At 37.8% G+C, this 14,514-nt stretch overlaps 1 pseudogene; it reads left to right on the top strand.

Moving 5' to 3' along the window:
- Positions 1–3,054: 3,054 nt before the first annotated feature.
- LOC132184024 (putative laccase-9) overlaps positions 3,055–14,514 on the top strand; it is a 23,516-nt pseudogene continuing 12,056 nt past the window's right edge.

Here is a 14,514-nt window from a genome sequence, read left to right as displayed (position 1 = left end):
CTGTCTGGTCTTCAACAAAGATTGCTCCCGAAAGAAGAGTAAAGAAAGAAATTTTGACAATAATAACCGTGGAGGATCTTAGTTATGCTTGATACTTAGTTTGTGGTTCTTCGAAAGATTTTTGGTTTTGAGACCAATATTATAGAAGGAAAAAGGCACTGTTTCCTTTGTCTATTTTGATCTATGATCCATAGAAACCAGCATCAATTATTTTAAAAAAGTTGAAGCTGTTCATAAATTCTATATCTATTGTTAAAGAAAAGGAATACTGTCGGTGAAAGAGTTTTTTAGGACTCTTGGGTCGCTCGAGGCCCATATATCCGAGAGAGGTTCGAAGAGTCCTTTGGAGGCCCAAGGAGAGCTCACTAGTGCAGGAGTCCAAAGGGAACGTGGGATCTCTCTTTTCGGTAACAAGAATCTTGGCCCTTCTCTACTCTCACATCATCCTTTCTGTCCATTGCTCCAATGGGCTTCCTCCCAGAGGAGGAAGTACTCTTTCTATCTCTCTCTACATCTCCTTCACTCTCTCAATTATCAAGCACACTAACTTGGGCGTTGGAGTGCCTTCGGTTGAAGGACCAAAGGACTGCTGACGCCTCATGCTTCATCTTGCAGGTGGAAGAGCCGCTCTCAGAAGAGGAAGAGGAGGAATCACAAATCTATGTGACACGAATTTTGGATCTAACAGTTTTTCATTCAGGTATGGCCTCAAAACCCACTATATAAAATCCTTATGTCATGGATAAAGGTGTATTTGAGTCAAGCCGAGGTTTAGGCTTAAGGTTTGTTTGGGATTATATTTATGAGGCTTAAAAGATTTTTAACACTAAAAAAATCCATTTAAAGAAAAAAGTAAAAATTACCAAAAAAAACACTTTTGGTCACCGAAGTATTTAAATACTTACAATGTAACAACTCACTTAAAAAGGTGAAAATTATTTTAAAATAATCATTGGCGTATAAACACCGCGCGCAAGGCTTTCAAATATTTTATAAAGTGTTTAAAAACTTCTTTAAAATGTATATACTTATGCATACATGTACAAGTGTTCCACAAAAAGTGTTAAAACAGTCTTAAAATTTTAGAGTTCAACGACCATCTAACGGTCGATCCCACCATTGATCAATTAATTCATGTGACACAACGATGAATTAATTACTCAAAAGAGACCGACTTTTAAGACCACCCATAAAAGAATAGTAATGTTACACTATTTTTTTCTTTTTTAATCCTTTAATTATAAATAATGATTTTAAATGATACAAAAAAAAAAAGGTAAAAATGAGCCGATAAAATAAAATGTATAGAGAAATGTTAGAATTTAATAAAAATTTCATATTAATAAAATAAAATGTATAGAGAAGTACTAAAATTTAATAAAAATTTTATATTTTATCCATAAAAATTTATGTGATAAGTTGTCACATCATTTAAAAAAAAAAAAAAAACAAAACAAAAATAAATAACAATAATAATATGACCTCTTACTAACTTTATAAACAAAATATAAAATTTTTATTAAATTTTAGTATTCTATCGAAAAAAATAATAAAAAATTAAAACCCGACAAAGACTAGACTGAACACTGAAGCACTCAAGTTGTGTATGAAATTCAAAGTTGGGGTTTGACGATGTTTGTTGGGTCCCGGGTAGTGTACCCACGTGAGTAAATGGAGTTGAGAACTTTAGGTTGAAACCGTCGGACAGAAATAAAACGATGTTGTCGTGGTTATTTTCTGTGCATTGGTCTCGGCTTTTATCACACTCTTCACAAATATCTATAAGCTTTTCCTGGAAATTAACAAAAACAATTAATGTGTTCCATTAATGAGTTTTTTTTTTTTTTTTTTAATCTCAATCGTCTAATTATATGAAACAATTATCAACTTGTCATGTGTCCCACTAAAAAATAATAATAAAATATTATTTAAATTTAAAAAATAAATATAAATTAAAATAATAAACAAATAAAAAAAATTATTAAAAAAGATAGGGTGGTTGAACACCCATCTCAGCCCCTAAGGGCCAGTTGGGGATGACCAAATCCTCAGGACCAAGGTAGTGTTTGGTCAACAACACTCTACTCACACACACTATTCACTTTATTTTATTGAGATTTGATAGTATATGAGGTTTTTTTATTTTTCATATAATATATTATATATTTTTATTGTGAATATTATTTGGTGGGTGTACATGTGTGGTTTTGGCATTGGCATTTGGAGCGGCATTTTTAACATGTGTGGTTACAAAATGTTGATCGTTAGGTTCCCCAGTCAGTGCTTTTGGTTCAGGCGAGGACATAAAAGTTCAAGATTAGGTCATGTTTTCTCACGGGAGGAGGATTGAGGATTTTGTGGGAGTTCAAATGAGAAATATAAGTGGTCAATAAATTTTTTATATTTGGTCTATATTTTTTTATAACAACTATTAAATTTATAAACTTATGTAGATTTTACATAAATTAATGGTGAACTCCACAAATTTAATGGTTGATTGTAAGAAAATATGAGCTAAATATGAAGAACTTATTAACCCATAGCATTTCTCGAGTCAAGTTGTACACACACACATATATATATATATATATATATATATATAAATTTTTTTTTTCTCCTTCCTAATACCTACACGTAACAAGAAGTCAACCCATCCCCAATAATGAAACAATACTTGAGGAAAAAAGCCCTCATTTTAAATTGTTTTCATGTGTTGGATTAGGGTTTAGGAGGGTATAAGCGTCATTTTTTTGGTCTGAAGTGAGGGCAAAAGTGGAAGAAGAAAAATTTAAAATAGCACATGACTTGCATATGACCGTTGACCGTCAATTTTAACTCCTTTAACTAATGGAATGGGGCTTTTTGTCATAGTAGTTTGATGGGGTCAAGTGTCATAGTTGATAAGTCATGAGAAAAAAGTGTCAAAGTGTTGTAGTTCATAAGGGCAAAAAGTAACTATCTCTGATATATAAGTAAGACAAGGAAATGGTATTTTCCGAGTAGCAAACGGACTGATTCTCCATAGGAAAACCATAAAAAATTAGGTTGAAGAAGATGGGTGTTTTCCCAAAACTCCTCTTGCTTGCTTGTCAGAGTTGCTGGTTCTTTTGCATGGCCAGAGGTGCTGTGCATTATTACGACTTTGTGGTAAGTCTCAAACCCACCTAGCGTTGTTGCCTGGATATCAAATATAATTATAATATGATAAAGATTTTTTCCGACCAGAAATTTTATTTTGTGATAATGATTTGGAGAGAATATATTTTATCCCCTGAACTATCCGCTCATTTACACTTTTAATCCTAGTATTTAAAAAGTGACAATTTACTCCCCAAAAGTATTTGACATTAACACTTGATTTTATGAAGTATACTTTACCTCCCAAAGTAAATGAGAGTTACTAGAACTTCTGTAGGTCCTTGATCAACAGCTTCGATCGATAAGTGTTTGTGGTCTGATTGAGCTATAACTTTGCAAGGACGTTCATGACACATGAATCCACATTTTGAACGGTAAAGACTGAATTATGAGCAACTCTATATCAGTATTTGAGCTCATAGACAATAGCCTCTGCATTTTGGAACCGAATTAAGCCAACAAAAACTAACACATGTGATTTCTCATTTTCAAATACAGTTTTTAACTTTTAGCAATCTTGATTCAGCATACAATATTACACTATAAAAACATTGATATATCTATTTTTAAAGATATAATAGAAAGGTTATCAGATTTTGGTTTATCATGCATGCCGGAATGTTAGATGGTCCAACCAACATATGTGTTGCAACTGTAAACACGGGGAGAAAATTAAGTTGGGGGAGCAGCTTAACTCATCGTTGATGTATTGGTAAAAATCAGTAGCTAGCTAGCTGCTGATTTTGATGTCATAAATAAACAAATCAGCATTGCTGAATTTGATGTGTTGGAAGACTATAATACATAAAGGGCACTGTTTTCATAGCAACTTTTGAAACGTGCTATTAAATCACCGCTCCTTATATTACTCATCATACAATATTACACTATAAAAACATTGATATATCTATTTTTAAAGATATAATAGAAAGGTTATCAGATTTTGGTTTATCATGCATGCCGGAATGTTAGATGGTCCAACCAACATATGTGTTGCAACTGTAAACACGGGGAGAAAATTAAGTTGGGGGAGCAGCTTAACTCATCGTTGATGTATTGGTAAAAATCAGTAGCTAGCTAGCTGCTGATTTTGATGTCATAAATAAACAAATCAGCATTGCTGAATTTGATGTGTTGGAAGACTATAATACATAAAGGGCACTGTTTTCATAGCAACTTTTGAAACGTGCTATTAAATCACCGCTCCTTATATTACTCCTTTGGTTTCGAAATATTTTATGATGGATTATTATAAAATTTTGGATCAAGTGTACGTTACATTATAAAATATGCATTTGAGAGTGTGCAGCATTTGTTGAAAAATAATTTATCAATTTGGAATGAAAAGGAACTCACACTAAAGAGGAAAAGGAACTGTGGTCACACATGTTGGCTTCATTTTTTTCATTTCTAAAACAGGAATGATATGGTCAAGAGTAAGTTGCCGGGTCTTAGGCCCATTTGAGATTGTGTGTTAGAAAACTTAAAAAAGTATTTTTAGTATTTAAAAAGTTGTGTTAAACAAATTAAAGCTGACATGTTTAAAGCATATTTGAGATTGCATTTGAGAAATAGAGTTTTCAAGTAAAAAAAAATGCGTTTTGGCAAAAGTTTCATTTTTAAACTTTTGCCAAAAGTACAATATTTTGACCATTTTTAGGCTTTTGGAACCTTTAAAAACGCTTTCAAATTTTTTTTCTACTAAACGGGTACTTTTTTATATATATATATAAAAAAAAAAAAAACAAACTTTTTGAGTGTTAAACGCACTTTTAGGCTCATCGAACGTACACCCAAACACGTCCTTAGTAAAAAATTCCAACAGTCCTTTGATTTTTATTTTATTTACTTTGAAAATGACTAAAACGAATTTTAGGTAAAAGCTTAAAAATAGAATTTTTTCCAAAAAATCAAAATTTTAACTTAAAAGTTTTATTTCTCAAATACAGTCTCCAACACGCTCTTAAAACCTGTTTCGGATTGCAAAGCCAATTTTTACCATGATAGCCTCCAAAAAGTCCCACTCAACTCGATCATAAGCCTTGCTCATGTCAAGTTTAAGGGCCATGTACCCTTTCCTTCCTTTCATCCGTACATCCATGGTCTGTAGAGCTTCAAAAGCAACCAATATATTGTCCGTTATAAGGCGTCCCGGGATGAACGCACTTTGATTGGCGGAAATGATGAAGGGGAGGACCTTCTTTAACCTGTTAGCTAATACCTTTGCAATTAGCTTATACATAACATTGCATAGGCTAATAGGCCGGTACTCAGTGAGTCTAGCTGGAGTCTTCACTTTTGGAATTAAAGTAATGTATGTTGCATTAATAGAGTCATCAAAAATTCCATTGTTCAAAAAGTCAAGAATTGCCGTGCATACCTCATTCCGCACTAAAGCCCAGGAATTTTGATAAAAACATGCAGACATCCCGTCAGGCCCGGGAGACTTCAGCGGGTGCATCTGTTTCAAGGCCTCGTCCACTTCTGTCATGGTAAAAACCTTAGTTAATTGGCCATTCATCTCTTCCGATACCCGACACTCCAGCCCCATAAGGCATTCCTCTATGGCAGAAACTCCCCCAGCAGTGAACAGCGTTTGATAGAAGCCAATGAATGCTTGGCCAACATCCTCCGGTGTTGTCCACTCATGCCCTTCATCATCTTGAATTTTCTGAATCTGATTAATTCTCCTCCGGTGACTAGCCCATGCATGAAAGAAAGGGGTATTTCTATCACCATTACGGTACCAATTTTGCTTGGCTCTTTGCTTCCATTTTATATCCTCCTGCTCGAGCAAAAATTCAATCTCAAGTTGAAGTTGTTTTATCTCGTGGCCGTCCCTTGCTGTTTCATGACGCTGCAGTAGTTCCAAGCGCTTCGTTTTTTCTTTTATGGCTTTCTCAAAACTGCCGTGTTGTTGCCAATTCCAACGTTTTAACGCCACTTTGCAAGCTTCAAGTTTTTGTTGCACCACCTGTACACTAGATACACCACCCGTGTCCCCACACCATGCCTTTTTGATCACATCCGTGGCCCCCTCATCTAAGAACCACTTTGCTTCAAACTTGGTGCCCCTCTTGCCATATGTGTGCTCAATTTCTTTTGCTGAATAAGTGAGAAAAATAGGCTTGTGATCAGACGTGCGGGCGGCCAAAATTTTAACTTCCACCTTTTTGAACAAAGTATACCATCCACTATTAGCTACTGCCCGATCTAGCCTTTCTTTAATAAATTCACCGTCTTGCCTTCTGTTTGTCCATGTGAATTTAGAGCCTGTGAACCCTAAGTCACTTAATTGACAGTCTTCCAAAGTCTCTCTAAATTGGGCCATTTGAGTCTCCTTCCTTAGTAACTCTCCTGACTTCTCAGATTGTGTTGTGATTTCATTAAAATCACCCACACAAAGCCATGGCTGCGGGTTGAAGCTTCGTAGATGACTTAGTAAGGCCCAAGATTCATGCCTTTTTGTCCACTCTGGATGACCATAAAAGCCCGTCAATTTCCATGAACACCCCAAGCCTTCTTCCATCACAATTGCATTTATATGTCGTCTAGAGTAGTTTTGAATTTCCAGCATTCTAATATTCTTCCACATCATGGTCAGGCCACCACTTCTCCCAATAGGCTCCACTACAAACATACCTTCAAAACCCAATTTCACCCGGATAATCTCCATTTTATTCTTTCTACATTTTGTCTCCATAAGAAACAAAATGTTGGGCTTCTTTTCCTTCGTCAGTTGACAAAGGTCACGAACTGCCTGAGGGTTCCCAAGCCCTCGGCAGTTCCAACTTAGGAGACTCATTGTTGGTGGCGGGGCTGAAATTCAGCCACCGCCCTCACTTTGTTATTGCCACCTTCCTCCACACCGGTCATCCTCCCCCGTTTGCCTCCCCACTCCGTTGCTCCTTCATCACCCGAATTCTTCTCCTTTCGCTTCTTGTTCAATTGGTGTCCCGCCTCCCCTGTGCTAGTCTTACTATGCCCCTCCCGTGCTTTGCGCTTCCACGTTCGTAGGCTAGCAGGAGGATTCACGTTCATCTTCGGCTGTGAGATAGGAGTTACATCCATTTGGGTAGGTGTGGGGGTAAGTTCATGCAAGCCCAATGTCTTGTCTACATCGGACTGGCCCATATTGTTGCTCAGGCCCATCTGAACTTTCTTTTTTGGCCCACTATCTTGGTCTTTCTTTCCGTTTCCAGCTCCCTCCACCTCGATAGAATTTGTGTCTCCCACGTCAGGCGCAGGATTTGCATGGGAACCCTGATTTTCCGCAGTCTGTCCAACCGATTCCCCTGTCTTCTCCTTTCCTTTTTTATTCGTCCCTCCTGCAGCTCCATGATGGAAAGATGGGGATTCTCCGCTTCTGGGGCTATAATTGGAGCACGATTTTTGGCTAGGATTTCCAGAAAATCCGGAAGATTCCATGTACGTGTTTCTGCGATGCAACCCAGCGCCGCCATCCCCCATGTCGCCATGCTTGCTGGATTTCTCCCCACCGGCACCAGAATCATCACCCCCGACTCTTCTTCATTGCCCATCGTCCGCCCGGAGCCACACGCCCCACTCTCTCCCTCCCGCCTTAGTATTTGATGTTGTGTTCCGTGGTATAGGGCATCCCTTCTCACCATGAATGACCCTGCCACAGTCAAAGCAAGCCATGGGCAGCTTCTCGTATCTGCAGGTAACCCAGTGGGATTTTCCTTCCAACATGAGGGCACGTCCCCGCTCCAGGGGTTTGGATAAATCAATGACCACTCGGATTCGCAGGCACCTACCCCATCCAACCCCGTCCCCCGCCAGATCAATATCCTCTAACTGCCCCATTGATTCTCCTATTTTGGTACCGACGCCTTTAGTCATGCATAGTAATGGCATATCATGTATTTGCACCCAAAAAGGGGAGTGCGTGAAAGCCATCTGTGATGGAGGCGTGCTTCCGTCAAATTCTTTAAGGACAAGGATATGCCTGTCAAAGGACCATGGCCTACCTTCCAGAACTCGCCGCAGGTCATCCACGTCTTCGAACTCAAACAGCCAAATATTATCATCCAGTTCCTTGAATATTACACCTCCCAACGTGCGCCAGATTCGCGATAAGACAGTCTTGAAAGCATCCTTGTTCACCCTCTTCCCCATCCAGAGTTTCCCTATCAAGCATCGCCCACCTTGGGCCCTTGCCTCCTCGATCTCTCCCTCAGTGATAGCAATCCCATTCTTCTCCCCCTCCGTGAGAGATATCGTTCCCCATAGTTTTTCTAACTGTTCCGCCATCTTCCACTCGTTAGAATTCTCTGCTGTATCCGTTAATCCCTCCGCTGCCGCCAACCGGTAGGAGGTTCAAACCTCACCTCTAGCCGTTTCTTAGAGAAACCCTAGGGAGGACTCCGTTGTTTTCCTAATCTTAAGTAAGAAGTTGGGTAGAAAAGATCATGACATGTGTTCGCACTGTCTCCTATTCAATCCTAATCAATGGCCAACCGCATGGAAAAATTGCCCCTATGAGGGGTATCAGGCAAGGGGATCCTTTGTCCCCTTATCTCTTTATTTTATGTGCGGAAGGACTTAGTACTCTTTTGAGAAGAGCGGAACAAGAACGGAGAATAACAGGCTTGCCTATTGCCAGGGGAGGTACCAAAATAAATCACTTATTCTTTGCGGATGACAGTTTGTTGTTTTGCAGAGCTAGTGTATTGGAGTGGGCAAGAATTCAAGAGGCCTTAGATATTTATGAGAAAGCCTCCGGGCAGAAACTCAACCGGCAGAAGACATCCATTTTCTTTAGCAAAAATACGAAAAGAGAAGCAAAAGAGCTCATTCTGTCGGTAGCGGGAGTTGCTTCTACCACTCAATATGAAAAATATTTAGGCCTTCCTGCCCTTATTGGGAGAGCTAAAGTGAGTTCTTTCTCGTCGCTAAAAGGCCGAATTTGGGAGCGGATGAATGGCTGGAAAGAAAAATTCCTTTCACAAGCAGGGAAGGAAGTGCTTTTGAAGGCTGTAGTACAAGCGATCCCCACTTATACGATGAGTGTGTTCCAGCTGCCCAAAACTCTCTGCCAAGAAATCAGCTCCATGATGTCTAAGTTCTGGTGGGGACACAAGGGGAATGATGCTAGAATTGCTTGGATGAGTTGGAGCAAAATGGGGAGGGCAAAGGAGCGAGGGGGGTTAGGATACCGGGACCTAGAAATGTTCAACCTTGCTCTCCTCGGTAAACAAGGTTGGAGACTCATTCAAAGACCGGACACCTTGGCGGCAACCATCTTCCGGGAAAAATATTACCCGCATGGGTCCTTTTTGGATTCCAACCTAGGCCGAAAGCCGTCGTATGTTTGGCGTAGTATTTGGAATGCCAAACCTCTCATCAAAGAAGGGCTTGTTTGGAGGGTAAGGGACGGAACATCTATCCGGATTTGGGAAGACCCGTGGCTGCCCAACCCGGGGGCACATCAAATCAGATCACCAGTAAGAATTCTGCCGAAGGAAGCAAAAGTGTGCGAGCTACTTGATGTGGAAACAAACTGGTGGAACACGGGCCTGGTACGTGATGTTTTTGGGGAAGAAGTGGCAAGACAAATCTGTAGCATTGCTGTCTGTCCGAGAAGTAGAAGAGACCAGTTTGTCTGGGCGGCCACTAGGAATGGGGAATATACGGTCAGAAGCGCATACCACTTGGGGAAGGAAAACAGTATCATCAAGGAGGGCAGCTGTTCAAATGCCCAACAACTGGCTGTTTTATGGAAACGAATTTGGAAGATTAAAGGCGCTCGAGTGGTCAAAACATTTCTATGGCAAGCATGCAATAATATTTTACCAACGAAGGAGCTCTTGTTCAAGCGGCATGTTTCCCCTGATCCTCTTTGTCCAATCTGTGGCCGAGAAGTTGAAACAATCGGCCATATCCTCTGGAGCTGTTTATCAGCAAAGGATGTGTGGCTGGAGTGTGAGCCCAGGATCCATAAATGTGGTAGTGATGAAACTGATTTCATTTATATACTGGAAAACCTACTGGACAGATTGAATGAGGACCAAATGCAGCTCGTGGCAACTGTAGCGCGCCAAATTTGGTTTAGACGGAATTCCGTAGTGCACGGGGGTGATTTGATAGGCCCGCCAGAAGTATTTCGACGTGCTAAAGAGCAGGTTGAGGCGTTCAATTTTGCTACGCAGAGGAGCAGCACCATGGTTGCGGACCCTCATATCAAATCCCCTGCTGTTTGGGTGACACCTCCAGTGGGACATGTCAAGATAAACTGGGATGCGGCACTCTACCAAAGCCAAAATCAGATGGGTGTTGGAGTTATCGTGCGAGATCATACAGGAAAGGTCTTGGCCATGCTATGTGTTACCAAGGATTCCATCAACCATGCACCTACGGCAGAGGCGATTGGAGCGTGGACTGCGGTGAATTTAGCTTTACGAATGGAACTTCGCAATGTAGTGTTTGAGGGGGACGCACTGGAGATAGTCCAAGCCCTGAACAAAGAAGGAGACTGCTGGTCATCTTACGGGCAAGTGGTGAATGCTGCCAAGGAAGAGATTGTAAAGCACCAAGGATGGGTAGTGCAACATGTCCGAAGGCTAGCCAATGGCGCTGCGCACCATTTAGCAAAAACTGCTCTTATGTATGGGGAGGGTAGAGAATGGAGGGAGGACTTCCCGTTCATCGTGGAGGAGCCTGTATCTTGATTTTGTTTGTTTGGTCGATAATGAAAACCAATTCAAACGATTTCGGATTGCGTTTGAGAAATAAAACTTTTAAGTTAAAAAATGTTTTTTAGTAAAATGTTTATTTTTAAGTTTTTGCCAAAAGTGCGTTTTAGCCATTTTTAGGCATTGTAGACTCTTAAAAGCGCATTTAATTTTTTTTACCAAATGAGTATTTTCTTCATCAAACAAACTTTTTGAGTATTAAATTCACTTTTAAGCACCCTAAACGCAATCCCAATCTGGTCTTTAATATAAAAATTTCCTCATAAAACTGCTCTCATTATAAAAAGATTAAAAAATTTATGGGTGCCATCCCATCCCGGTCCGCCCCTGCGGCCTATATTCGGAAATCTTTAAGAAAATATTATAAGATATTCCATTATGGGGAGTATATGAAAGATCTGGAACAGGGCATATTTTTGGATGAAATAAAAACAATATATATATTATATGACAGCTACCAGGTAACCAAAGTTCCTCGTCTTCATTTTCCACCAAAGTTGTGCACCAGCAAGTCCACCTAAATGTCAAACGTAACCGGAAAAAGCAGGGGACTGCTGAGCTGCTTCTATATCTCTATTTGTAACAGTTAATCAATACTTACCCAGAATCTCCCAATTAACAGCACCAGCCGAAATGTCCATGTTATAAAAGCTGTCGTTCTATTCCATTCCAGTCCAGTCCAGGGACAAGAAAGATTCAGAGGAAATGGACGTATCATTGAACACGAAGAAGCTTTTGTTATGGCTGCTGGGGTTGTTGTTGCTTCACTGCAGGGCCCAAGGCACAGTACACTACTACGACTTTGTCGTAAGAACATGCAGCTGACTCATTACATCGTATTCATTGTCAAATTCATAGTTTGTGGGCTCATTTCAAATTGTTTGTGAAAAATAATATATCCCAACTTTATATATATATATATACACTTTATTTAGAGCTATATAAAAGACATTTTCTTTGATAGTGTCAAATTATGATTTTGCCCTTTCATATTTTACTGAACCAGTCAATTAGTACTATAAATGAATTTATTTCGTTTTCTTTCGTCTTTTGGCACCACCTTCTAGATAGTATTTAGGTTTGCGTTGTTTTGGTGTTAAAATGACGATTTGGCCCTTACTTAGTTTGCCCATAGAACTGATATTGTGAGGAATAAAGGAATTTAAGTCATTTGTTTTCCTCTTTTAGTAGGTTCCAGAGTTTTCGTTTGACTTTTCTACTTATTTTTATCTCTCTCTCCATTTTTCCGCTTTAAACACACTTCTTTTTTCCACTCTCTTTCCATTTTTGAGAGGATGAGTGACCCACCCATTATTGAGAGGGGAACTTTTATCTCAGTCAATGGTAAGATTACTTTCTTCTGTCAATGTATTATTTTCATATTAATTTGATGTTACTTTTGTAGTATCAGTATAGATGACTCCAATTATTGTTAATAACAAAATTCATAAATTATATATTTTTGAGAATCTCATATTCAGTTTGATATGCTTCTTCATGGGAGTCCCATGTTGTCATATATTTATTCCGACACATCAATATTGATCTCTATTAAGGTTGTTTTTTTAACAACCATCTATTTACTTAAGCTTACATGGTAATCTTATTACCTGTTATCCTATTTGAGTTAGATACCAACCTATCTTTTTATTGTTTTTTTCTTTCTTTTTTTTCGTGGGGTTTTTTTTTTTTGGTGGGTTTTTGTTTTTTTTTACTCATATATTGTCACATTTTTTGTGTCTTTGTTTTAATGTATTCATTGTTCTTAGAATAAAATTTAGAATTTTTTTTTGTTTTTTTTTACTGTGGAGAATGGCTTTCATACCCGGTGTAACTTGATTGGCATTACATAGATGCACTCCTAATTTTAATATTATTTACATGCTTTTGAACCTTAGTTTTGTTGAGTTTTCATGTGTTGCAGTTCATGCCCTTATTGTTGGATTGTGATGCTTGTGCGTGTGTTCAAAAGTTAAATTACTACCCTTGGTCTTTTCCATCATTAAACTCCTCTCTTTACATTGAGAGCATAATTGAGTTTTTGAGGTACATAGATGCTATATTAGTGTATGCTTTCATACAATATTTCTTCAACTTCTTCATATACCTTGGTTCATGTCTCTCTTTCTCTCTCCATCCTGAAATTTTAGCTATAGGCAATTGTTTTTGCCTTTGTTAAAATATTCCCTAATTGTCTCTCATAGATTCTATTTGATTTTGTTAATTGGTGTAGTGCCATGTTCACTTATTGGTTTCGGCAATTTGTTTTCTCTTTTGTTCCAGTTTAATGATTATTTCTATTTGCATCATTAGTGAGAAAAAAAAAATGTATGTTTACAACCTTTCCGAATCAAGTTTGCAATGTAGAATATTATTTTATCAATCTTGACTCATTCAATCTCTCACATAGAATACAAGAGGTAGTGTTTCACTGGGTTTCTGTGTGTGTTTTGTAATAAAAAATGGAGAATGAGATTCACATCAAGTACCAAAAATAATTTCAGGTGTGCATACATGTACACCTTTCTTTGTGTTTATGTGCGATAAGAAAATATTTAGAAGGTGGGATTCTCCTCAACTATAAAATATAGTTTGAGGTAGTAACTAGATGATCTCCATGGCGGTAGGATCCATCTTGTTGGAATTTTGAGTTGGTTAATCTATGTTTAGTATGAAGAGGTCTTAATTTGTGTGCTGTGATGTTGATATCTATATAGCCAAACCTTCTGCTAGCCCACTTTGAGGACATTAATTTTTTTTTTCTTTAGATATCAATCATTTCCTCTTCTTAACAATAAAGTATACATGATACTTAGCTTTGAAAAAATATGACGTTATAATATGACCAATTCGACCTTATAATATTTTCATTACCAAAATATTTGTATAGTGAAACTTGCAGTATCAAACATTGCATTACAGATTATATCATCATTCCATACCGTGAACCAAACACATGTTTAGAGTTGCTATCTTTCTTTGTTGTCATTCTTGAGTGTTTTATTTTAGTTAAGTAAATACTGTGTCATAATAGAAAGCTAGTGCTAATTGTAGTTTCTAATAGTTTGGTTGTATCGAGTTAGTTGCATGCTTTGATGGTGCATATATACTCTTGGTAGTGTTTATGGACAGGTTATTAGGACTGTTGAAAAGAAAATATAAAAAAAAATAGATGTGTTATTATGGTGATAATTCATACATGCATGCTTTTAAAGTTTTGCTATTCATGGCAACATGGTTTACTCGAAACTTAATACATTTTCAAGGTCCATGATGTATTATAAAGAAGAAACATTTGATGGAATTACTATTTTATGTACCTATCACTATAAAAAATCGGATGGTTACTGACGTGGCAAACAGTAACTAAATTTTGTCACGTCAGTAATTACTGCCGTGCCAAAAGTGGCACGTCAACAAATTTTTTTTTTTTTTGACGTGTTGAATATGCCACGTCAATATTTATTGACATGTTACATTCAACACGTTAGGAAATTTAAATTCAATTTAATTTTTTAAAATTTTATTTAAATAACTTAATATTTAAATATTTGTTGACGTGCTAAAATTAGACACGTCAATAAATATTTTTTTTTATTATTTTATTATTTTATATTTTTTATATCAGGTTTATTTATATTATATATATTTCATCTAATTT

This window comes from Corylus avellana, chromosome ca6 (assembly GCF_901000735.1).
Source record: "Corylus avellana chromosome ca6, CavTom2PMs-1.0".
Taxonomy (NCBI): Eukaryota; Viridiplantae; Streptophyta; class Magnoliopsida; order Fagales; family Betulaceae; genus Corylus; species Corylus avellana.
Note: the sequence above shows the minus strand (reverse complement) of the source record. Positions and strands in the feature narration are given on the sequence as shown.